General features: G+C 29.8%; 1 long non-coding RNA gene across 3 annotated transcripts; it reads left to right on the top strand.

Annotated features, from left to right (window-relative positions):
• Positions 1-1,967: 1,967 nt before the first annotated feature.
• LOC143242924 (uncharacterized) lies at positions 1,968-22,403 on the top strand. 3 transcript variants are annotated; one of them, XR_013023464.1, is made up of 5 exons: positions 1,968-2,234; positions 18,036-18,163; positions 19,126-19,161; positions 20,636-20,773; positions 21,188-22,403. It is a non-coding gene; the product is annotated as an uncharacterized LOC143242924 (long non-coding RNA). The 3 variants fall into 3 exon arrangements; XR_013023463.1 differs by lacking the exon at positions 1,968-2,234 and adding an exon at positions 4,807-5,028 and having other exon boundaries at positions 21,374-22,403; XR_013023462.1 differs by lacking the exon at positions 1,968-2,234 and adding an exon at positions 4,807-5,028.
• The last annotated feature ends 3,761 nt before the right edge of the window (positions 22,404-26,164 follow it).

The following is a 26,164-nucleotide window of genomic DNA, read 5'->3' as shown; positions in this document are numbered from 1 at the left end:
TATCTCTTTCTCATGTACTGATACTCAACAATTACTAGAAACCCAATTATCTGTTTCTAATGTACCGAAATCCAAGAAGTACCAGAAACACAGTTGTTTCTCATGTACCGATACTTAACTAGTACCAGAAACACAGTTATGTTTTTCATGTATCGATATTCAACAAGTACCAGAATCATTAGTTATCTGTCTCTCATATACGAAGATTTCTCTTTCATCAAAGAAAGAGTTCTTAGTTAACGTATTATGACATTCAATCTTAACTAGAAAGAGATAAAATTATTTTGAATTTTGTAATTTTTGAGATAGAAAATAATTGTATGTAATTGTTGTTTGTTTGCATTACGTTTCTTTTAATTTTATAAACATATTTATTCTCACCTGATTAACTTCTCCAAGTTAATTTTACCACAAGTGAAGTGTGGGAGAGATTGTCATGAAAGAACCGATGCCGTAGTTTCGATTAGAACTTAAACTTTACTGTTTTAGAAACTATAACATGAATTAAATAACTTGTTTAAGAGAAAAACATAACCTTATTCTATTCCGCCTTTCTATTAAGTGTAATCAGATTTCTTTAACGAAGAAGAGCTTTCTGATTGGCCTTTCCTTTATCCCTTGCAGGTCACGTGGTGAGCTCCACTGTTATTTATAGAAAAGTGAGTGGAATATCTAGTGTATATAAGATGTGGTATCAGGTTTTCACCAAGCAAACCACTAGAAAGACATTGCAAGCCCCTGAATAGAATAAAACTGGTAAGTACCATTTAAATCACACCAGAAGTCTACTTGGCTGAAAGAGGGAACTCGGTTGATTTTGGGAGGTTCCTATTTGTTAAAGCTAAAGAAGGAAAGTCCACATTTCATAAAGGTTTTGATTATTTGAATGCTCTCAGTGATAAGGTTCTGTGCATATATAACACTAAAATTTGGGTTTCGTTTTCTGCAACACACGCAGATTAAATAGATCTTCCCATAAAATAAATACGTACACATGCATTGAATTATTTTATCTTGGATTCATCAGTAGTAATCTATATTCAATTATTTATGGATTCACCTGTAATGACTATACTTTGTTGTTCATGGATTCATCTGTAATGACTATACTTTGTTGTTCATGGATTCACCTGTAATGACTATATTTCGTTGTTCATGGAATCACCTGTAATGACTATATTTCGTTGTTCATGGATTCATCTGTAATGACTATATTTTGTTGTTCATGGATTCACCTGTAATGACAATATTTTGTTGTTCATGGATTCATCTGTAATGACTATATTTCGTTGTTCATGGAATCACCTGTAATGACTATATTTCGTTGTTCATGGATTCACCTGTAATGATTATATTTTGTTGTTCATGGATTCATCTGTAATGACTACATTTCGTTGTTCATGGAATCACCTGTAATGGCTATATTTCGTTGTTCATGGATTCACCTGTAATGACTATATTTCGTTGTCCATGGATTCACCTGTGATGACTATATTTTGTTGCTCATGGAATCATCTGTAATGACTATATTTCGTTGTTCATGGATTCACCTGTAATGACTATATTTCGTTGTTCGTGGAATCATCTGTAATGACTATTTCGTTGTTCATGGATTCATCTGTTAATATATAACATTTTTATTATCTAAGAATTAGGTGTCTAGTTACAGAAAAGTTCACTTGCACATGTTCATGTATCTTACGCAGTTACAAACATTTTGATTTCAAAGCATGTTATGCAGTAAAATAGAACAAATAGGATAGAAAAGAAACCCGAAATGTTGTAACGAGAACCTCAAGGCTGACTACTTCTTTTACCCAGTCACTCTGGAAGTGCATAAATAAAAATACAAGAAGATTATAATATCCACCTGAGTTGTCATGTATGAGAAATTGAGTTTCTTATCTGCACTGTATTCAAGTACTTTATGAACTCTGGAACCATACCACAAATTAATCGTCAACAAATCCCGCGTCCTAAAGGATTTGTTTTATTTCATGTAGAGACGACTAGAGTGAGTGATATTGTTGTAGTAAAGAGTATTAATTTGGTATGTTCTTTCATAGTTTTAAGATTTTTCTAGTTGTTTACGGAATTTCTATAAAGTTACATCACACTAACGTCTCGTGGCTTCCTTTACGAAGACAATCGAGTTCTCAAGACGTGGAAATGTTTAATTGTTTGTCCTGATTATATCCACTTAACTGTGGGACAGAGAAGGCAGCCTTGCTCGTGTACGTAGGTAATTACATTAAGATGAAGACGAATGCCTTATTCAATAACAACAGAGTTGCTGCTTTAAGTGAATACTTTATTGTATATAAATCTGAGTTAATGGTGTTATGCTTATTATTCAATGTCGTTAGTGTATCAACTATGTTTATTAAGATAGAGGATGTTTTGGTAAAATCCTTAAAGAAATATTTGGATCTAACCACGTTATCAAGTTTTCTGAAAGTTAATGTAACCACGTTTTGCAGTATTGAAATAGAATTATCAATTCAGAAAATAATAACAGTTGGTACCAGTTTCTAAAGAAGTGGTTCCAACGAGTATTAAAAATATTTTAAAGTATTCTTCGGTATCGAAAACAGTGGCAGTCCTATTTAACTTACATGGTAGTTCCAGTCTTTTACCAAAGAGTTCAAAGTTTCTTTGAAACTTTCAATATTTTAATTGAAGTTAAATGTTTGAAACTGTCCTTCAGACTTGCTGTTACATCCTCTCTCTAGATCATATGTGTCAAAAATTGTATAATCTGACCAATATACTACATTCTGTATCGAACTGATATCTGACTTCTAGTTATGTTTGTGTGTTCTAAGATAACCAACTTATTTTACCTCCGCACATGAAAGGTGATATATGCGAGTCTAAGGTTTATTGTTTTGATGCTCTTGCATATGAATAGTTTTATTTTTCTTTAAAGATAGACCCATTGGCTCAGCGACATTATTATATCACTAAAAATGTGGTTCCGATATGTGTGATGATTGTATGACAGATAACTATTAAGTAGCTTTATTCTTAGCTACAAAAAAAATATCTAATCCAAGATTTTGTTAGGAGCCCAAACCAAATACGGCAGTAATCTCAATATTTTGTTGTTAAGAGCCCAAACCAAATACGGCAGTAATCTCAATATTTTGTTGTTATGAGCCCAAACCAAATACGGCAGTAATCTCAATATTTTGTTGTTAAGAGCCCAAACCAAATACGGCAGTAATCTCAATATTTTGTTGTTAAGAGCCCAAATCAAATACGGCAGTGATCTCAATATATATTGTTGTTAGGAGCCCAAACCAAATACGGCAGTAATCTCAATATTTTGTTGTTAAGAGGCCAAACCAAATACGGCAGTAATCTCAATATTTTGTTGTTAAGAGGCCAAATCAAATACTGCAGTAATCTCAATATATATTGTTGTTAGGAGCCCAAATCAAATACTGCAGTAATCTCAATAAACAAAATAATATCGACTTCCATAAGGTACATTTGTTTTTATTTCAGAAATATCATTTGTAATGCGTTGAAAGTTTCAAGTTGGAACCAAATTTACAAAGTTAACATTTCTAAAATTAAATTATCTCAAGTAGAGGCAGCAAATTTGATTATCTTGAAACGTGTATTTGAAGTTAATCAGGGCTAGAAATGATAGAAATAGAGAAACGAAGTCCAATCATGAAATAATTCGAAGCTAATTTGTTTTAATATTTTGCATTTCACAAATTGAATATATCTGAGAAACGTTATTCCAAAAATAAAACATGTGCGTTGTAAAGGTATTTATTTAGTACATTCCGTTAAGAGGTGAACGTGGAAGTTTAAATATAAATAAAATTAAGTTAAGAACAACACAGTTCTATATTTACAGATGAGGACTCATTGTTTTTAAGTTGTATAACGAAATCTCACTATCAAGTTCTGATCCAAATTAGAAACGAGCTCAATGAAGTAAATCCTGTGTAAAACAAAACATAAAAATATCATAAAAAAAAATTAAAGGTGTTCGAATACATTTAAATAACTCTTGGGAACTATGACACACAAAAAACAACAACACGAGAACCACCATAATTCACTACATAAAAACTAAAACCTGTAATGGTTCGAGTACATTTAATTAACTCTTGGGAACTATGACACACAAAAAATAACAACAACACGAGAACCTCCATAATTCACTACATAAAAATTAAAACCTGTAATGGTTCGAGTACATTTAATTAACTCTTGGGAACCATCGTAATAATATTTTCTGTGGTTCGGTTACCAAATAAAGTTGGATAAGTCATTTCCTGTGTGGTCTACTGGTTAGCATGTCTGGTTGTGATCCTGAAGACCCATGGTTCTCGTTTTATTTCACATCAACATACTCCGCATTTTGTAGGAGTAACAATGAAATCCCACTGTGTCGATACAGTAGCTTAATATTACGGACGGCTACGGTAGAATAGTTTCTTGTTTAGCTTTGCGAGAATTTCGGAAACAAATAGATATCATTTGTGCTTGACAATATCTGGTAGATTAAAATAGCCAAGAGATGGATCATCCTCCCTTCCTTTCTTCTTCAGAATTTCACGTTTATTTACGTTCTAGAGACTTCTGTAATTCAGTTTAAAGGTTTGTGTACGTAATAATGCTTACATTTTGAACACTCAGTAAAAACAAAGTCACGCTAAGGAGTCAAATTTTAATATAAATCAAAAGAAGATAATTATAAAGTTAATATGGATCTATAGTTTGAACCGTATAACATACACGAAGTAGTTTGAGTGTACGCAAATGGTTAGGATACGCCACTACGGCAACAGTTCAGCGTTGTCAACATTATTTTTTTATTCATGACAAAATATTGGTTATCGCAGCATTCAGGAGTCACCCAAACTTGTGCGCTAGTTGCATTCTTCAGTCGACATATGGTTACGTGGTTATATCCATGTACCCGAATCTTCAGAAAAATCTACTGAGCTTATGGCTGTGAACCCGATATTTAAAACAAACTAAAATTAGTAAATTAGCGTGATGGTAAGTACAGAGAATTGTCGGTAGAAATATTAAAAATCAAGCAAGAAAATCATAACATAATGTTTTGGGACAACATACGACCTATTGGTCCATCTCAGCTGTTCCATCCTGTAAACTAAAATAAAACTATTAATAAATAATTTTCTTTTAAAAAACCTAAAAGCCAGTTCTTATCATTCATATACTTACGATGTTTTTTCTTAAAGTCACTTAAATTTACTTCTTCAAGAATATTCAAAAGCCAACCATCCTGCTAGAAAAATAAAACAATCTTAGCTGAAGATGGCTTCTATTCTGCCAAAATTTATACTTGTGTCCCCTAATAATACTGTTTTCATTATTAAGTATGAAAATTATTCATGAATTAACGTTATAAATTCCTTTTACAATCTTAAACACCTCAATCAGATCCCCCTAACTCTTCTTTTCCAGCTGAAAACAATTTTAAAAATCTTAATCTCCCCTCATATGGGCCAGGAGGGTTAAGGCGTTCGACTCGTAATTCGTGGATCGTGAATTCAAATCCCTGTCGTACCAAACATGCTCGCCCTTTCAGCCGTGGGGGCGTTATAATGTGACGGTCAATCCCACTATTCGTTGGTAAAAGAGTAGCCCAAGAGTTGGCGCTGGGTGGTGATGACTAGCTGCCTTCCCTCTAGTCTTACACTGCTAAATTAAGGACGGCTAGCACAGATAGCCCTCGAGTAGCTTTGTGCGAAATTTAAAACCAAACCTCTTACATGACAACCCCTCCATCCTAGTAACTATCCTCTGAACCCTTTCAAACAATTCAATGTTATTCCTATGGTAAGGATCCCAAGAACCAACACAATACTCCAAAAGTTATTTAACCAATGACCTGTACAATAAACGTATAAGATATTTAGACATGTATTTATTATTTCTGTAGATACAACATAAAATCATATATACCACTAGAAATGGTACTCTGCTTGGATGACTTTAGAGACTGATCAACTATTACATCAAGATCCCTTTCTTTCATGACATTGTTAAAGTTACTCCAATCCAAATTATATTTATAATTCAAATTGTAATAACTCACACAGATTATCTTGCTTTTATTATAATTAAAATCTATCTGCCACTCATTTGTTCAACTCACTAAATGGTCTAAATCCTCTTCACAGCTGGTAACATCCAAGACCTTAATATCATCAGCAAATTTTAGTAATTTATTGACCATTCTTTTTCTATGTCATTGATTTAAATCAAAAAAGCAATGGTCCTAATACTAAGCCCTGAGGTACCTCACTTGTGACATTAATCCAGTTTGACTGAACTCCATTTGTAACAACCCTCTGTTTTCTTCCATCCAGCTTCTCTTCTATCCAAATTGCTAACTTATTCCTCACACCTACAGAAATCATTTTTACATGTATTTCAGGAGTGACATTAGCTAACTTCGAGTTTTCTAATATGTGCCCACAATTCAAGGACTGGCAAAATATAGTAACATGTAACAAATATATTCAGTTTTTAATCTCCTTCAAAACTCTTGAGGAAATATTATCTGACCAAAGAAGATTTATCATTCTTTGAACTTCTCAATTTCTTCTTAACCATTTAGAATTAATACAGTCATCTTTTTCAATCTTGTTTCTATCCATTAACTGTTCATAATGTGGAATGCTGACTAAATCTTATGAAAATCAGATACATACCTTCCTTTATCATCCTTCAATGGTCCTACCCTCACATAATATTTTGTTTACTCTTGATGTATTTAAAGAAATCCTTACTATTAAGTCCTAATTTTCTGTTTCACCAACTTTCTTGATCTTCTATGATATTTTGAATAATTTGTCATACCAATCAAATTAAATTTCTCAAATTAAAGTGCTTTTCTTTAATTTTATCTCCAATGCACTTTGTGAAACAACCTGTTTTTTTTACTTGCGGCTTCACTTTTCTTTCTATAAGGAATATTTTACCTTCAATATTTAAATATTTATATTTAAAGATTTTCCACATTTCATTATTAACTCCAAGTAATAACTCAGCCATCCAGTTCAGAACAGAATTATCGTCACATTTATTGAAAATTTGCTTTTTTGAAATTTGTTACCAAAATATCATTGTTCCTTATTCTCTAAGCCTAATATAGCAAAGAAACATTAACCTAATCCAGCAACAAAACGTTAAACCTAATCCAGCAACGAAACGGTAAACCTAATCCACCAACGAAATGTTAAACATAATCCAGCAACGAAACGTTAAACCTAATCCAGCAACGAAACGTTAAAACTAATCCAGTAACAAAACGTTAAAACTAATCCAGCAACGAAACACTAAACCTAATCCAGCAACGAAACATTAAACCTAATCCAGCAACGAAACATTAAACCTAATCCAGCAATTATTACTTGCACCCAGATGTTCCCAAATTTCCACCATCTCGATCATTTAAAGGTAACAATAAAACTAAACTAATTTAAGGAACTTAAGCTATTACACAAATACATCAGCTAAGAATGACTTTCAGGAAGTTAGAAGTTTATGGCTCACATATATATTAATTAAGTTACTGAACAGAATTTTGGTTGTTAGACTATTGTGAACTTCCTGTTATTTGTACAATACTTTAGATAATTACTGACATTTATATCAAGGAATTTCTACAAGGATTTACTATTAATTTCACAACAAACATGCTGAGTTTTACAAAATAATATAATTTTCTTTTACAGATTTACTGCGGATTTCACCACAAACATACTGATTTTCACAAACTAATATGTTCATTTTCTTTTACAGGTTTAGTGTGGATTACACCACAAACATGCTAATTTTTACAAAGTGATATGTACATTTTCTTTCACATCTTTTCTATTGATTTAACAACAAACATGCCAATTTTCACAATCTAATATTTCATTTCATTTTACACTTTTACAATGGACTTTACAAGAAACATGCTGACCTTTATAAAATAATATACAGTTTCTTTCACAGATTTACTATGAATTTCACAAGAAATACACTGATTTTCACAAACTATTATATACATTTTCTTTCACAGGTTTACTGTTACAAGAAACATGTTGATTTCCACAATCTAATGTTTCATTTTCTTTCAAAGATGCACTATAGATTTCACAACAAACATGCTGATTTTCACAAACTTATATCTATATATTTTCCTTTACAGGTTGACAATGGATTCCACAACAAGTATGTTGATTTTCACAAACTAATATGTACATTTTCTTTTACAAATTTACCATGAATTTCATAAAAAACTTGCCTATTTTCAAAATCTAATATTACACTTTCTTTTAGAGATTTACTATTCATTTCACAATAAACATGCTGATTTTTACAAACTAATATGTTATTTTCTTTTAGAGATTTACTCTAGATTTTACAACAAACTAATATTATATTTTCTTTTACACAGTAACTATGTATTTGACAATAAACATGCTGATTTTCACAATCTAATGTTACATTTTCTTTTATAGATTTACTATGGATTTTTCAACAAACATACTGACCTTCACAAAGTAATATTACATTTTCTTTTATACACTTACTATGCACTTCACTAAAAACATGATGACTTTCACAAAATAATATACATTTTTTTCACAAATTTCCTATGGATTTCACAACAAACACACTGATTAACACAAACTAATATGTTCATTTTCTTTTACAGGTTTAGTGTGGATTACACAACAAACATGCATATTTACACAAATTAATAATTCATTTTTTTACACATTTTTATGGATTTCACAACAAACATGCTGATTTTAACAATCTAGTATCACATTATCTTTTACAGATCTACTATTCATTTCACAACAAACATGCTGATTTTAACAATCTAGTATCACATTATCTTTTACAGATCTACCATTCATTTCACAACAAACATGCTGATTTTAACAATCTAGTATCACATTATCTTTTACAGATCTACTATTCATTTCACAACAAACATGCTGATTTTAACAATCTAGTATCACATTATCTTTTACAGATCTACTATTCATTTCACAAACATGCTGATTTTAACAATCTAGTATCACATTATCTTTTACAGATCTACCATTCATTTCACAACAAACATGCTGATTTTAATAATCTAGTATCACATTATCTTTCAGAGATCTACTATTCATTTCACAACAAACATGCTGAATTTATCAATCTAGTATCACATTATCTTTCACAGATGTACTATGCATTTCACAACAAACATGCTGATTTTAACAATCTAGTATCACATTATCTTTTACAAATCTACTATTCATTTCACAACAAACATGCTGAATTTATCAATCTAGTATCACATTATCTTTCACAGATGTACTATGCATTTCACAACAAACATGCTGATTTTAACAATCTAGTATCACATTACCTTTTACAGATCTACCATTTATTTCACAACAAACATGCTGATTTTAACAATCTAGTATCACATTATCTTTTACAGATCTACCATTCATTTCACAACAAACATGCTGAATTTATCAATCTAGTATCACATTATCTTTCACAGATGTACTATGCATTTCACAACAAACATGCTGATTTTAACAATCTAGTATCACATTATCTTTTACAAATCTACTATTCATTTCACAACAAACATGCTGAATTTATCAATCTAGTATCACATTATCTTTCACAGATGTACTATGCATTTCACAACAAACATGCTGATTTTAACAATCTAGTATCACATTATCTTTTACAGATCTACCATTTATTTCACAACAAACATGCTGATTTTAACAATCTAGTATCACATTATCTTTTACAGATCTACCATTCATTTCACAACAAACATGCTGATTTTAATAATCTAGTATCACTATCTTTACAGATCTACCATTCATTTCACAACAAACATGCTGATTTTAATAATCTAGTATCACATTATCTTTTACAAATCTACCATTCATTTCACAACAAACATGCTGATTTTAACAATCTAGTATCACATTATCTTTTACAAATCTACTATTCATTTCACAACAAACATGCTGAATTTATCAATCTAGTATCACATTATCTTTCACAGATGTACTATGCATTTCACAACAAACATGCTGATTTTAACAATCTAGTATTACATTATCTTTTACAAATCTATTATTCATTTCACAACAAACATGCTGATTTTAACAATCTAGTATCACATTATCTTTTACAGATCTACCATTCATTTCACAACAAACATGCTGATTTTAATAATCTAGTATCACTATCTTTTACAGATCTACCATTCATTTCACAACAAACATGCTGATTTTAATAATCTAGTATCACATTATCTTTTACAAATCTACCATTCATTTCACAACAAACATGCTGATTTTAACAATCTAGTATCACATTATCTTTTACAAATCTACTATTCATTTCACAACAAACATGCTGAATTTATCAATCTAGTATCACATTATCTTTCACAGATGTACTATGCATTTCACAACAAACATGCTGATTTTAACAATCTAGTATTACATTATCTTTTACAAATCTATTATTCATTTCACAACAAACATGCTGATTTTAACAATCTAGTATCACATTATCTTTTACAGATGTACTATTCATTTCACAACAAACATGCTGATTTTAACAATCTAGTATCACATTACCTTTTACAGATCTCTATTCATTTCACAACAAACATGCTGATTTTAACAATCTAGTATCACATTATCTTTTACAGATGTACTATTCATTTCACAACAAACATGCTGATTTTAACAATCTAGTATCACATTATCTTTCACAGATGTACTATTTATTTTACAACAAACATGCTGATTTTAACAATCTAGTATCACATTATCTTTTACAGATCTACTATTCATTTCACAACAAACATGCTGATTTTAACAATCACATTATCACATTATCTTTTACAGATCTATTATTCATTTCACAACAAACATGCTGATTTTAACAATCTAGTATCACATTATCTTTTACAGATGTACTATTCATTTCACAACAAACATGCTGATTTTAACAATCTAGTATCACATTACCTTTTACAGATGTACTATTCATTTCACAACAAACATGCTGATTTTAACAATCTAGTATCACATTACCTTTTACAGATCTCTATTCATTTCACAACAAACATGCTGATTTTAACAATCTAGTATCACATTATCTTTCACAGATGTACTATTCATTTCACAACAAACATGCTGATTTTCACAAACTAATTTTGAAACTGATTTCCACATCAAATATTGCAATTTCTTTTGTAGATTTAGTATGGATTTCACAACAAACATGCTGATTTTAATAATCTAGTATCACATTATCTTTTACAAATCTACTATTAATTTCACAACAAACATGCTGAATTTATCAATCTAGTATCACATTATCTTTCACAGATGTACTATGCATTTCACAACAAACATGCTGATTTTAACAATCTAGTATCACATTATCTTTTACAGATCTACCATTTATTTCACAACAAACATGCTGATTTTAACAATCTAGTATCACATTATCTTTACAGATCTACCATTCATTTCACAACAAACATGCTGATTTTAATAATCTAGTATCACTATCTTTTACAGATCTACCATTCATTTCACAACAAACATGCTGATTTTAATAATCTAGTATCACATTATCTTTTACAAATCTACCATTCATTTCACAACAAACATGCTGATTTTAACAATCTAGTATCACATTATCTTTTACAAATCTACTATTCATTTCACAACAAACATGCTGAATTTATCAATCTAGTATCACATTATCTTTTACAGATGTACTATTTATTTTACAACAAACATGCTGATTTTAACAATCTAGTATCACATTATCTTTTACAGATCTACCATTCATTTCACAACAAACATGCTGATTTTAACAATCTAGTATCACATTATCTTTTACAGATCTACTATTCATTTCACAACAAACATGCTGATTTTAACAATCACATTATCACATTATCTTTTACAGATCTATTATTCATTTCACAACAAACATGCTGATTTTAACAATCTAGTATCACATTATCTTTTACAGATGTACTATTCATTTCACAACAAACATGCTGATTTTAACAATCTAGTATCACATTACCTTTTACAGATCTCTATTCATTTCACAACAAACATGCTGATTTTTACAATCTAGTATCACATTATCTTTTACAGATGTACTATTCATTTCACAACAAACATGCTGATTTTAACAATCTAGTATCACATTATCTTTCACAGATGTACTATTTATTTCACAACAAACATGCTGATTTTAACAATCTAGTATCACATTATCTTTTACAGATCTACTATTCATTTCACAACAAACATGCTGATTTTAACAATCACATTATCACATTATCTTTTACAGATCTATTATTCATTTCACAACAAACATGCTGATTTTAACAATCTAGTATCACATTATCTTTTACAGATGTACTATTCATTTCACAACAAACATGCTGATTTTAACAATCTAGTATCACATTATCTTTCACAGATGTACTATTTATTTTACAACAAACATGCTGATTTTAACAATCTAGTATCACATTATCTTTTACAGATCTACTATTCATTTCACAACAAACATGCTGATTTTAACAATCACATTATCACATTATCTTTTACAGATCTATTATTCATTTCACAACAAACATGCTGATTTTAACAATCTAGTATCACATTATCTTTTACAGATGTACTATTCATTTCACAACAAACATGCTGATTTTAACAATCTAGTATCACATTACCTTTACAGATGTACTATTCATTTCACAACAAACATGCTGATTTTAACAATCTAGTATCACATTACCTTTTACAGATCTCTATTCATTTCACAACAAACATGCTGATTTTAACAATCTAGTATCACATTATCTTTCACAGATGTACTATTCATTTCACAACAAACATGCTGATTTTCACAAACTAATTTTGAAACTGATTTCCACATCAAATATTGCAATTTCTTTTGTAGATTTAGTATGGATTTCACAACAAACATGCTGATTTTAATAATCTAGTATCACATTATCTTTTACAAATCTACTATTAATTTCACAACAAACATGCTGAATTTATCAATCTAGTATCACATTATCTTTCACAGATGTACTATGCATTTCACAACAAACATGCTGATTTTAACAATCTAGTATCACATTATCTTTTACAGATCTACCATTTATTTCACAACAAACATGCTGATTTTAACAATCTAGTATCACATTATCTTTTACAGATCTACCATTCATTTCACAACAAACATGCTGATTTTAATAATCTAGTATCACTATCTTTTACAGATCTACCATTCATTTCACAACAAACATGCTGATTTTAATAATCTAGTATCACATTATCTTTTACAAATCTACCATTCATTTCACAACAAACATGCTGATTTTAACAATCTAGTATCACATTATCTTTTACAAATCTACTATTCATTTCACAACAAAATGCTGAATTTATCAATCTAGTATCACATTATCTTTTACAGATGTACTATTTATTTTACAACAAACATGCTGATTTTAACAATCTAGTATCACATTATCTTTTACAGATCTACCATTCATTTCACAACAAACATGCTGATTTTAACAATCTAGTATCACATTATCTTTTACAGATCTACTATTCATTTCACAACAAACATGCTGATTTTCACAATCACATTATCACATTATCTTTTACAGACCTATTATTCATTTCACAACAAACATGCTGATTTTAACAATCTAGTATCACATTATCTTTTACAGATGTACTATTCATTTCACAACAAACATGCTGATTTTAACAATCTAGTATCACATTACCTTTTACAGATCTCTATTCATTTCACAACAAACATGCTGATTTTTACAATCTAGTATCACATTATCTTTTACAGATGTACTATTCATTTCACAACAAACATGCTGATTTTAACAATCTAGTATCACATTATCTTTCACAGATGTACTATTTATTTCACAACAAACATGCTGATTTTAACAATCTAGTATCACATTATCTTTTACAGATCTACTATTCATTTCACAACAAACATGCTGATTTTAACAATCACATTATCACATTATCTTTTACAGATCTATTATTCATTTCACAACAAACATGCTGATTTTAACAATCTAGTATCACATTATCTTTTACAGATGTACTATTCATTTCACAACAAACATGCTGATTTTAACAATCTAGTACACATTACCTTTTACAGATGTACTATTCATTTCACAACAAACATGCTGATTTTAACAATCTAGTATCACATTACCTTTTACAGATCTCTATTCATTTCACAACAAACATGCTGATTTTAACAATCTAGTATCACATTATCTTTTACAGATCTCTATTCATTTCACAACAAACATGCTGATTTTAACAATCTAGTATCACATTATCTTTTACAGATCTACTATTCATTTCACAACAAACATGCTGATTTTAACAATCTAGTATCACATTATCTTTTACAGATGTACTATTTATTTCACAACAAACATGCTGATTTTAACAATCTAGTATCACATTATCTTTCACAGATATACTATTCATTTCACAACAAACATGCTGATTTTAACAATCTAGTATCACATTATCTTTCACAGATGTACTATTCATTTCACAACAAACATGCTGATTTTAACAATCTAGTATCACATTATCTTTCACAGATGTACTATTCATTTCACAACAAACATGCTGATTTTCACAAACTAATTTTGAAACTGATTTCCACATCAAATATTACATTTTCTTTTGTAGATTTAGTATGGATTTCACAACAAACATGCAGATTTTGAAAATCTTATAAGCAAATTTTGTTTTACTGATCTACTATGGATTTCACAATAAACATGCTGATTTTAACAGACTTACATGTACATTATATTTTATATGTTTAGTATGAATTTCACCACAAACTTGCTGATTTCCATAATCTAATATTACACTCTCTATTACAAATTTAATATGGATTTCACTACAAAGGTGATAATTTTCATAAACTAATATGTACATTTTATTTTATAGATTTATCTATTGATTTTACAATGAACATGCTGAGTATCTCATCTAATATTAAACTTTCTTTTACACATTTACTATGGATTTCACAACAAACTTCCTGATTTGCACAAACTATTTGTACATTTTTTTACAGATTTATAATGAATTTAACAAAAACATGCAGATTTTCACAAACTAATATACATTTTCTTTTACAGATTCAGTATGGATTTAACAAAAACATGCTGGTTTTCACAAATTAATATTACATTATTTTTACAGAGTTACTATGGATTTCACAACAAACCTGATGATTTTCAGAAACTAATATGTACATTTTCTTTTCAAAATTGACTATGAATTTCCCAAAAACCTGCTGGTTTTTAAATCTAATATAACAATTTCTTTTACAGATTTACTATGGATTTGACAAGAAATATTCCGACTTTTACTATCTAATATTACACTTTCTTTTACACATTTACTATAGATTTCACAACAAAGATGCTGATTTTCCCAAATTAATATTTCATTTTCTTTTAAAGATTTATTATGGATTTTACGATGAACATGCTTATCTAATATTACACTTTTTTCACATACTTACTATGAATTTCACAACAAACTTGGCTATTTTCAAAATTAATATTACATTTTCTTTTATACTTTTACTATATATTTCACAATAAACATACTGATTTTCACAAAAATATTTACATTTTGTTTTAGAGGTTTACTATGGATTTCACGGCAAAGTTGCTGATGTTCACAAACTATTATATACATTATCTTTTACAGATTTAATACTGATTTCACAATAAAAATACTTATTTACACAAACTAATATTTTATCGTCTTTTACATATTTACTATGGATTTCACAATAAAGATGCTGATTTTCATAAACTAATATTAAATAATCTTTTACAAATTTACTATCGATTTCACAACAGACATGCTGATTTTCACAAACTAATATGTACATTTTTTTTTACAGGTTTACTGTGGATTGTACGACATGCATGCTTATTTTCACAAACTAATATAAATTTTTTTTTCAGTTTTACTCTGGATTTCACAAAAAACATGTTTATTTTCACCAACTAATGTGTTCATTTTCTTTTACATGTTTACAATGAATTTTACAACAAACATGCTGATTTTCCCAAATTAATATTTCATTTTCTTTTACACATTTAATGTGGATTGCACAACAAACATTCTGATTTTCACCAACTAATATGTACATTTTCTTTTACAAGTTTATAATATATTTCACAACAAACATTCTGATTTTCACAAACTAATATGTACATTTTGTTTTACAAGTTTATAATATATTTCACAAAAAACATGCTGATTTTCACAAACTAATATGTACATTTTCTTATAAGAATTAACTATCAATTTTACAAGAAACATGTTAGTTTTTATAAATTAATATTTCATTTTTCTACAGATTTCCTATAGATTTCACAACATACATGCTTATTTCCACTTCTATTATTATATTTCTTTTTACAGATTTACTATTGATTTCACAAGGAACTTGTTGACTTTCACAGACTAATATTTCATTTTCGTTTACAGATTTACTATGGATTTCACAACAACCATGCTGATTACCTCATCTAATATTACATTTTGTTTTACAGATTTACTATAGATTTCACAACAACCATACTGATTACCTCATCTAATATTACATTTTGCTTTACAGATTTACTATAGATTTCACAACAACCATGCTGATTACCTCATCTAATATTACATTTTGCTTTACAGATTTACTGTGGATTTCACAACAACCATGCTGATTACCTCATCTAATATTACATTTTGTTTTACAGATTTACTGTGGATTTCACAACAACCATGCTGATTACCTCATCTAATATTACATTTTGTTTTACAAATTTACTGTGGATTTCACAACAACCATGCTGATTACCTCATCTAATATTACATTTTGTTTTATAGATTTACTATGGATTTCACAACAACCATGCTGATTACCTCATCTAATATTACATTTTGTTTTACAGATTTACTATGGATTTCACAACAACCATGCTGATTACCTCATCTAATATTGCATTTTGTTTTACAGATTTACTATAGATTTCACAACAACCATACTGATTACCTCATCTAATATTACATTTTGTTTTACATATTTACTATAGATTTCACAACAACCATGCTGATTACCTCATCTAATATTACATTTTGTTTTACAGATTTACTGTGGATTTCACAACAACCATGCTGATTACCTCATCTAATATTTCATTTTCATTTACAGATTTACTATAGATCTCACAACAACCATGCTGATTACCTCATCTAATATTACATTTTGTTTTACAGATTTACTGTGGATTTCACAACAACCATGCTGATTACCTCATCTAATATTACATTTTGTTTTACAGATTTACTGTGGATTTCACAACAACCATGCTGATTACCTCATCTAATATTACATTTTGTTTTACAAATTCACTGTGGATTTCACAACAACCATGCTGATTACCTCATCTAATATTACATTTTGTTTTACAGATTTACTGTGGATTTCACAACAACCATGCTGATTACCTCATCTAATATTACATTTTGTTTTACAGATTTACTGTGGATTTCACAACAACCATGCTGATTACCTCATCTAATATTACATTTTGTTTTACAGATTTACTGTGGATTTCACAACAACCATGCTGATTACCTCATCTAATATTTCATTTTCATTTACAGATTTACTATAGATCTCACAACAACCATGCTGATTACCTCATCTAATATTACATTTTGTTTTACAGATTTACTGTGGATTTCACAACAACCATGCTGATTACCTCATCTAATATTACATTTTGTTTTACAGATTTACTGTGGATTTCACAAGAACCATGCTGATTACCTCATCTAATATTACATTTTGTTTTACAGATTTACTATGGATTTCACAACAACCATGCTGATTTTTTTAATAACTACATTCTTAATAAACTCAATCGATGCCTCCTTCAAACGACCACTTTTCAATGGAAGTGTCTTTGGAAAAAGATCTGAAGTTGGTATGTTTTTTTGCACATAAATTTGAAAGATGGTTATATATACATATTATATTTTGGTGCATTTGGCAAATGTATCCGATATGTGTTATTTTCTATCTTTTAATACTTTGCTTCTAATGTTAAAACAATCTCAAACATTACTACCCCAGAATAGAAGATTAAAATAATATTTGTTGATGAAAACAGGAAATGAAACAAAAATTGTTATTGCAATATTTGGAGCAAATGGTTATTTTGTTAAGTAATTCCACTGTCCTTTGTAATCGAGAACAAGGTTTAACATTTAAATGTTTTCTACAAATATTATCAATAATAGCAAAAATAATTCTCTTTCTACAATAGGCAGTTTCCATCAATTCAATTATAGTTAAGTTAGATAAATATCTAATAATTCAATTAAAGTTTTTGAACTTAAATTTACACCTGAATTATTTAACTTTATTGAACCCAACTTCATGAACCTCTAAACAAAACAGTTTAACCTAACTTGATAGTTAACATTTTCACATTATTACAGATAGCCCACTGTGTAGCCTTATGTTCAATTATAAAGAAATAAGCAAACCATTAACTTTAATTTGGGTTATCATCATAAGTGATATTTTGTAATTTGTAATATATATAAATATTTATCTCAAATTATACTATTTTAAGTCAAAATCATAATTAACACTGAGAAATCTTAATATCCAAGTATACATATGAAGTAACACAATAATAAAATTATTTAAAAACACAAGTGTATAAATACTGGTGGCATATCTCCAAATGAATTTTTTTATATTCTAAAGTATGGCTGTATCTGATAAAACTCTTTAACAATGAAAAAATATTCAGCATTTTTAACCTTAGAGCTTTACATATGTTTTCTATGCATATTAAACTACAAAACGTTTAATGCCTTTTTAAATTTATTAATAAAGTAAATTATCATACAATAATCTCTTCTTTTTTTTCACAAGAATACCAAAATGGAAATATTTGGAGAAAGGGTTTTGGTAAAGTATAATATTTTTATACAGTTATTAACGTGTTTGTTAACAGTTTTTTTAAATTTCTAACATGAGACTTGTATAACATTTACGACATACCTAATAAAAATACAACATAATACTAAATAGCATTACATGAATTGTACTTAAATTTAAAGATAAAATAGTTTATACAGTTTGTATATGAGTAATCAGTGAATGATCTAGGAAGTTTGGTGCTGTGAGTCAATTAGCTATTTGTGTACTTTAAATATGAGTTTGTAACAAAGTATAAGGGATATGAAATTTGTATACTGAAACATTGTGATTTCTGAGAGTTTAATCTTAAGTTATGTAAAACCAAGAAAACAAACATAGTTTACAACAGTATTAGAACACTATAATATAGTAAACTAACCACTTATACACCGTGATAATAGATGTAAATAATGTAACTTTAAGAGCAGTTAAAGTAGTATACTCATGTTTTTAATATTACTTTAGAAACTTGTTTCTTTTCTTATGTTTCCTATTACAAATCTCAGAAAAGTACAAAGACAAAAGTTATTAAATAAAGTGAGTAATGAATTAGCAGTTTGTAGTTCCAGACATAACATGGTAGTAAACACAATATTAACTAATTATAATAATAATATTCGCATCTTATTTACTAGCCTAATGCTGGTTTCTAGTGTGATATCTCTTGATTTCTCTTAAAGTAACCTGTAGAAACTCCAAAATAGAAAGACTGGTCAGACTGTGCCTAGACGGACTCTTAATCAAAATATTGACCACAGGATTGTAAACAATCACAATCTTCATGACAATAACAACAAAGTTAAACACTCGAACAAGTTCTTGTGTGGTCCAACTAAATAGAGAACTTTACTAATGTTCTATTATCGATGTAGCTCTAACTAAAGTCCATGCTGTGATAGACCTAATCTGTAAATCTAAAGAACTTCTATAGAAACTTTCAATAAACTATAACGCTGCTATTTCTCTATTCTCAATACACATATTAAGATACGAATGCATATTATAAGACGAGTCAAAATTTTATCTTAAACAAAGAAAGAATAATAATATATACCAAGCACTCTTTCCCCAGGCTCACGCACACCTCATTTACGTGACTGAAGAAAACATTCACATTGAACAAAGAACAGATCATACTCCCAAGTAATCTCATGGTAAGATCTTAGATCAAACCACTGCGATTATTCACAGTTATTTTTCTAAAGGAAAAAATAAAAAAACCTTGGGAAACTCAGACAAATCCACGAATAATAAGATGAAAGAAACTTACAAGACTTTTACTTGGTCGAATATTACTTTCGTTTAATGACAGCATATATTGTGGATGTAAGGTTTTGTGTCTTTGTTTATTTATAGGTAAGATTAAAGCTCTCTGTTCTTACTGCTTCACCACAGGTCAGAAGGTATGATGTATTTCAAATATTAAATTAGATTAGCTGCAAGTACTTATATTTGTCAACAGATGGCGCATCCATTGAAACAGAGGTTCAATATGTCATATGTAAAGCTGTCTGGGAGACATGTACTCAGTGGTTTTCCAGTTACATTGAAACTGTAAAGAAATGACGCTACTGGATCTGTCTTAGCTCTTGAAAGTACAGTAAGTCATAAATTCCTAGAGAAAATATGTTTTAAAACATATATGCTGTAAATATTTTTATAGTAGCTTTGCCGAAAGCAACATAATGCTCATAACAAGTCAAACATTAAACACTAACCAGAACTTGATAGCAATGGCAAAATAACAGAGAAAAACTGAATTTTATGTTGAGTTTACTGAGATGACGATGTTAAAATATGTAATTTGATTCTATAAACAACTACAATAAACGAGGTAACAACACTAATACCATTTTTCTATACATTTTAATTTAATAATGTAATTTATAACTGTACTCTTTTTATATAATCAGTGTGTAGTTTAACACTTATACCATAATTTAAAGACATGTTTTAATTTTTGCTAGTCTAAACGATCCTCGATGTAAATAAAACTATTACTTTTTCTCAACAGATGGCGCAAAAACCAGCTCTTCAGATTTGATGGTTCAACAATCTTGACTTTATCTAAATAATTGTAATACTTTAACATTATAGTTCTATTAAAACTTGTTCTTGCATTATTTGTAAACTGGTAACTGAGTTATCACTTATTTCAGTATCTTACTTAATGTTCATTTTTACTTTTTATTTATAACAGTAATCCCAAGAAAAACAGATACAGTGGTATCTAGGTTCTCGAACGACTACCTTCTCGAATAATTCGGTTTTCGAATATTGTTTGAGAAAAAAATGTCTCGGTTGTCGAACATAAACTCGGTTTCCGAACCTAGCTATCGTGGCCCGAAACCCTGAAATAACCCGACTGATGACCCGAACAACCCTTCGACCATTTTCGGCCCACGCCTTGCCCAAAACATTTTACCTTCACCAGTCGCTCAGTCCAAACCCCCACTAAAATCTGCTGTGAACGTTATCGTTTTTTTTTTCTTTTGTTGTTTTTCTAAATATTCTGATTAAATAAGCCACCATGGGGTCAAAGATGGATAATGAAAGCAGCAAACCGAAAAGAAAAGTTGTTAGAGCTACAATAGAGGTGAAAAAAGATCTCATAGCGTAGCAGTTGCATGCTGACCTCCTGATAAACACCCCTGGAAGAAGTGCTGATACAAGTGATGCCTTTAAGGCTAGTAGGGGTGGTTTGAAAAATTTAGGAAGAGAAGTGGCATACATAGTGTGGTGAGACATAGGGAGGGTGCCAGGCAGAAACAAACCTCATTAGACAAGTGTTTAGTGAGAAATAGGTCCAGTAGTCTCAAGCAGGTTGTAGCAGTGCAAAGAGACAGAAAAGAGAAAGAACCCCAGAAGAAGAGTTACCTGACGTTTTATGGAAGGTGACTCCCCTTCCAAACAATAATAACCCTCCTACTCTCCACGTTCCTCACCACCTTTCACTTACACCATCAGCTCTCCTCAGCACAGGTCAAGTGCAATTAAATTTTCATTTATTGTTTTTTATTGTGTTTATAGTTTTTGTGGTTGACTTTATACATGTAAGTATTATCATACAGGTGCAAATAAGCAATATTCTTACTTAAAATGCTTCATAATGCGTAATTTTTGGAGGTCTGTAACGGATTAATTTAATTTACAGTATTTCTTATGGGAAAAATTGATTGTTTTCGAACAGCCTCTTCTGGAACGGATTAAGTTCGAGAACCGAAGAACCACTGTATACGCTTCAAAGCAAAACAAAATAAGTGACATAATAAGAATATAACTCCCTTTTTATACAGAGGTCGAAATTTGTGTTGTAATCTAAATTCACATAATGAAATTAAATCATAGTTTAAATTTTTTCACAAAATTCAATATAATTCCTATGAACCAGGAAATTATAGGCAACAATACATCTACCCCAACATCCACACAAACATCTACACCAACATCCACACAAACATCCACACAAACATCTACACCAACATCAACACAAACATCCACACCAACATCCACACAAACATCCACACAAACATCTACACCAACATCAACACAAACATCCACACCAACATCTACACCAACATCCACACAAACATCCACACCAACATCCACACAAACATTCTTTTACAAAATCTGCATCATATAAATTTATTTATTACTAAGATTTCTTTAACACGGCGCCTTGACATGGCCGAGTGGTTAAGGCACTCGACTGGTAATATGAGGGTGGTAGTTTCGAATCCCCGTCACACCAAACATGCTCGCTCTTTCAGCTGTGGGGGTGTTAAAATGTAACAGTTAATCTAAATATTCGTTGGTAAAAGAGTAACTCAAGAGTTGGCGGTGGGTGGTAATGACTAGCTACTTTCCCTCATGTCTTTACATTGCTTTATTATGGACGACTAGCACAGATAGTCCTCGCGTAGCTTTGCGAGAAATAAAAAAAAAACAATCCTTGAATATCACCTGTACTTATTGTTATAGAAAATTTCATAAAGGACACGGCCTGGCAAGGCCAGGTGGTTAAGGCACTCACCTCATAATCCGAGAGTCGCGGATTCGAATCCCTATCACACCAAACATGCTTTCAGCCGCGGGAGCGTTATGATGTGACGGTCAATCCCACTATTCGTTGGTAAAAGAGTAGACCAAGAGTTGGCGGTGGTTGATGATGAATAGCTGCCTTCCCTCCAGTAATACACTTCTAAATTAGGGACGACTAGTGCAGATAGCCCTCGTGTAGCTTTACCCGAAATTCAAACCTAACCATAAACGACACTTGGGTTTGAAAATATTCGTTTGGCTTAAGAAATCAGTTAAATGTTTTCTTTGGTTCCTCAATAATATCTATCATTTAAACAGTCGTTGAATAGATTTTAATGTAGTTTTTCATAAGTCACATTTCAAACAGTAATAAGTCTTGAGTATAAATGTAAAATAGTTAGAAACGAAAAAAGTACGTAGTATTATTAATTTAAAAATCAAATTATATCTAAGAATATTGTGGTATTTAATCTGTTTATGTGATTACTAGGTAAGAAGATTGCGGTATTTAATCTATTTATGTGATTACTAGGTAAGAATATTGTGGTATTTAATCTGTTTATGTGATAACCAGCTAAGAATATTGTGGTATTTAATCTGTTTATGTGATAACCAGCTAAGAATATTGTGGTATTTAATCTGTTTATGTGATTACTAGGTAAGAATATTGTGGTATTTAATCTGTTTATGTGATTACTAGGTAAGAAGATTGTGGTATTTACTCTGTTTATGTGATTACTAGGTAAGAAGATTGTGGTATTTAATCTGTTTATTTGATTACTAGGTAAGAAGATTGTGGTATTTAATCTGTTTATGTGATTACTAGGTAGGAAGATTGTGGTATTTAATTTGTTTATGTGATTACTAGGTAAGAAGATTGTGGTATTTAATCTGTTTATGTGATTACTAGGTAAGAATATTGTGGTATTTAATCTGTTTATGTGATTACCAGCTAAGAATATTGTGGTATTTAATCTGTTTATGTGATTACTAGGTAAGAAGATTGTGGTATTTAATCTGTTTATTTGATTACTAGGTAAGAAGATTGTGGTATTTAATCTGTTTATGTGATTACTAGGTAAGAAGATTGTGGTATTTAATTTGTTTATGTGATTACTAGGTAAGAAGATTGTGGTATTTAATCTGTTTATGTGATTACTAGGTAAGAATATTGTGGTATTTAATCTGTTTGTGTGATTACCAGCTAAGAATATTGTGGTATTTAATCTGTTTATGTGATTACTAGGTAAGAAGATTGTGGTATTTAATCTGTTTATGTAATTGCTAGATGATGTATAGCATGAAAAGTGAATTGATTTTGATGATGTATAATATAAAAATTCATTGTTAACGATCTGTGTTACATAAACATGCATTGTTATAACAAAGCGTAACATGGAGAATGAACAACGAATGATACTGCATGACATAAAAGTTTGCTAGTAACAACACTGTATAACAAGAAGAATATAGACTCTCTCTTAGAAAGACCTTGTGTTGTTACATTAAATTATAATGTTAATAAACCTGTCTTCCTTTCAGTGGAAAAGCCTGTTGCTACATTGTATTATAATGTTAAGAGATATATTTCCTTTTGTGTCCTGTTGCTAGTACCATCTGAGGATATCTTGAATGGGATTTGTTACTGTCTTCTTGTGGTAAAACAAAGCAGATTTGAAACTTAAGATATTCACACATTTAAGCACGGAAACATTTCATAACAAACTACATTTTTTTATTAAAAGATAAGACTACCATTCTTAAGGATTTAAATTACACAATGTTGCTATAGCTACCATAAAAAACAACAACACAGGTTACATCTATGTTTCATCAACCATCTAGCAACTGCCATTCATTCTAATTTTGGGAAAAATGTTTGAAATGAATAAATAAGCAGTCCTTCAAATGATCCTAAATAGGATTTATTGTAAAATAGACTACAACATTTCCGTTTGTCATTATCTCTCGATTGTTCATTGATCCGTAGATGACTATTATAGGCAAAGACGACTTTCTCGTTGTTGATGACAAATGATTTCGGAAGACTGCACAAAGTTAGTGAACAAAATGAGATATATAAATTTTATTTTGGTCTTTCAATCAATATGAAATCATATTGGTAAAAGATAGTTCGGTAGCTCTGTAACAGGTGGAAAATATTCAGTATGTCAATATATAAATAAAGCAGTATTAGTGTTGGGGTACTAATAGTAGACTTGAAATTAATTATTGATGTATGGAAAGGCCTAGTGAGCAAATATATTGAAAGATACACAACTTTAGGTTTTAGTTACAACTTATCAAATAAAGTTTACGTTTTTGATTCGGTTTCTGTTTTCCGTATATATATAACGCTCTACATTGTTTATCAGTCACTTTTAAAGTATTTATTCCTTTTTCTCTGTGCAAAATATATTTTTAATAAGCATTTAAGTAAATACACTTAATCAATCAGAACAGCGTTACATGTAATATAAATATTAAATTATTGAAGTAATAAGGGAAGTTCTTTTAGATGTAATTGTGGACAATGGTCAACTCAGGGTGGGCTGAACATCATAGCTCTAACTAACTGAACACGTCTTTGCAATATTTAACAACACGAAGACAACATTCTTAAGCTTATTTACGCCTGTTGTCATTTACAAAATTCAGTAAAACGAAACAAGAAGTACAATTGTAAAAACGAATCATGTGGTCTTCATAGACGTTTTGATGTTAGCAAAATCATTTTTCTTCAAAGACATAAATATATTGTTAATTAAAGTAGCATAAAAATATTAATATTTAAAATAATAACACACAAAACAGTTGGTAAATAAAATAAATATTTATATTTCTCATGTGAAAATAAGTATACGATGAAACAGAAATACAATGAAGGTTGAATATAATGACTCTGGTAAGTGAAAGTTGAAAATAAAAATAATTCTACAATGAAGATCGT

Source organism: Tachypleus tridentatus, unplaced genomic scaffold (assembly GCF_004210375.1).
Source record: "Tachypleus tridentatus isolate NWPU-2018 unplaced genomic scaffold, ASM421037v1 Hic_cluster_2, whole genome shotgun sequence".
Lineage (NCBI taxonomy): Eukaryota > Metazoa > Arthropoda > Merostomata > Xiphosura > Limulidae > Tachypleus > Tachypleus tridentatus.
This window is presented reverse-complemented; position numbering and strand designations above follow the sequence as displayed.